This window comes from Dinoponera quadriceps, unplaced genomic scaffold (genome assembly GCF_001313825.1).
Source record: "Dinoponera quadriceps isolate SergipeBrazil2010 unplaced genomic scaffold, ASM131382v1 scaffold115, whole genome shotgun sequence".
NCBI lineage: Eukaryota > Metazoa > Arthropoda > Insecta > Hymenoptera > Formicidae > Dinoponera > Dinoponera quadriceps.
Genome location: NW_014554511.1, coordinates 897112 through 899739, shown reverse-complemented (window position 1 = coordinate 899739; position 2628 = coordinate 897112). Strand labels below are relative to the sequence as shown.

The 2628-nt window shown below is 52.2% G+C and overlaps 1 long non-coding RNA gene across 1 annotated transcript in view; it reads right to left on the bottom strand.

The window, feature by feature from the left end:
* The window catches only part of LOC106751715, a 5916-nt gene extending 3641 nt beyond the window's left edge, over positions 1–2275 (bottom strand). Inside the window, exon 1 of the long non-coding RNA XR_001375089.1 lies at positions 2233–2275. This is a non-coding gene — a long non-coding RNA (uncharacterized LOC106751715). The remainder of the gene's footprint in view (positions 1–2232) is intronic.
* Positions 2276–2628: the final 353 nt, after the last annotated feature.

Below are 2628 nucleotides of genomic sequence, written 5' to 3'. Positions count from 1 at the left end.
CCCCCCCCCCCCCTCCCCGGCTCTTGAGAAACCGAGCGATCGCTGTTTGGCTCCGGTCAGGAAATTGTGAAAAAGCGTAAACACGGCTGATCGTGTCACGTATCAGCGCACCCGACTTTACGTGCGATATACGTGATATGCGGGTTCGGGGAAGTTACTAAGTAAGTCGCTAAGTAACCCGTTATCATTTCTACCTAAGAAGAAATTAAACCAGTTTCTAGCCGGTGACTGGCCAATAATTTCCTAGCTAACTAGTTTCTGGTCAGGTTTACCGGCTAGAAATTTACAAGTTTGGGAGGCCTTCGACGATAACTGGATAGTAAAACTAACCAGTTTCCGGCCAGTTCCTAATAAGATTTCATTATTATTTCATTTGTTTATTATTTTACCAAGTTCCTTGCTAGGAAATGGCGGCCAAGAAAAACACTAGGCAGAATTTTGCGAATTTTTGCTGGATAGAATCTATCCGGTATTAACTTACTTTTTTTCTTTTGGAATAGTTTACAGCGAGTGGCTGGCCATAAGAAATAATAATCAGCATTTCTTGGATAGATTCTGAACGGTTACCGTCCAATTAATTCAAAACCAATAAAAACCGTCCAGTTTCTGTCTGGCGGCCCCTAACATTTTCCTATACGGCAATTTAACCGTGATTCGGCCGTGATCGATCCTCGGGGTATAAGGAATCGTCTCGTCGAATGAGAGAATCGGCTCAGGTTAACGTGAAGCGAATCAGGGCACGGCGATCAAGATTCGCTCGATCGATCGATCAAATTGCGGTGCGCGTCTCGCTTCTCACGTCACGTCCCCGATAGATGCTGCGCTCCCATGCACACATACACACACACACACGCCGACGCACCGCGTCGCATCACATCGCCAGCGAATCGCTTGCGTCTTAGAAACCGATCCGCGAAACGTACACCCGCATCGCCGTCGAACGTATCTCCGCCGCTGGTGCGCCGACAGCTGCTTCCTCCCCCTCTTCCACCCCTCCTGCGGGACCCACTTCCTCGCGCGCAACCACCCTGTCGAGGGATGCAAGAAACGCGAAGTGCATTCGCGCGGCAACGCGACGTGAGTGGCAGCAGGGCTCTCGCGCTTACCGCGCGACAACAAACTTAGCGGCTTACGTATCGGCGCGAGAAAGCAAAGGCGGCCTTTCATATGCAAAATACTTGCGCCGTAAGTCTCTCTCTCGGCGCGCGGCTCGTCTTCGCCCGCGAACGCGCACATTCGAAGACCCGCCCCGTCGTTCCCCGTGAAAAATGATCTCACTGACAATCGATGTGCGCGCGCGTGCAGCAGTTTATCGTGGAAGAAGCGAGGCAGCGCCATTTGCGCCCTCTCTTGATCGATCGCTTTGTCTTGATCGATCGATTGAGCTTCGTCCGGGCGAGCGAGCGCCTGAATAAGTATCGCGAGTCGGAGCGCGGGAAGAGGGAGGGGGAGAGAGAGAGAATACATTAAGCGGGTTTAACGTCGGAGAAAAAAAAGTCGCCGAAGGCGTCTGGTATTTAAGAAAGTAATCAGTGCGAGAGAGAGGTGGGAGGGGAGGGGAGAGCAGAACACAGTGAAATATCGGAATCCAGGCATGCTGATTGCTTCCTCGGGGCCACGCGAGGTGATCGCGAGGAGAGAGAAAATTAGCGGCCGCGGAATCATTGAGCGCGCATGCACGCGTGTAATTAGAAAATCTCTAGAACGCGGCGTCGCGACGCCTTGATGAGAACGTCTGGATATATAAATGGAAAATTTGACGCGACATTGCGTTCGATGTATCGAAAGTCGCCGTCTTCTTCTCCGTTTTACACGGTGATACTTGGAGCGAGCGAATAAAAAAGAGCAGAGGAATGAGTATAAGTTGTGACGTGGCCGCTGACGAGCGTCCGTCACAAAGTCCGAATTTCTAGAAAGCGGTTATTTTCGCGTCGATATTGCGCGTAAGATGAAAGCACACCTACGAGACTTTCGGTTCGTGCGCTTTTTGCACACGCTGCCAACCGGCGTGGTCTGACATACGTAGACTTTAATTAAGCGCTAAAGAGCGTCCCGAGCGGAGGGAAAGAACGTACGAGGAAAATCGGGAGGTAGTCGCGACTCGTCGAGGGACATACCGGCTAGCAGAAACGACTGGCGAGGCGAATCGGGCCAGTAGCGACAGCGCAAGGCCGATAAGAGAAGCTCCCGCGGGAAAAGGATTCTGCTAATCGCTTGCTCTCACTCACTCACTTTCTCTCTCACTTGCGTCCGCACTCCGCTAACGCCGGGGCCGAAGTGTCGATCCCCGGTCGATATCCGTTAGGACTCCTTGGGCGCCCCCCTAGCGGATTTTTCGGGGATTCGCACGCGCGACTCGCGCGCGCCGCGACGCCAATTAGCAGAGTCCTTTCCCGCGGGAGCTTCTCTTGTCGGCCTTGCGCTGTCGCTACTGACCCGATTCGCCTCGCCAGTCGTTTCTCCTAGCCGGTAGTCCCTCGACGAGTCGCGACTACCTCCCGATTTTCCTCGTACGTTCTTTCCCTCCGCTCGGGACGCTCTTTAGCGCTTAATTAAAGTCTACGTATTAAGAATAACTGGATCTACTTTTAGAAAATATTTACTGCGCAGAAAAATCCAAATTTAAAA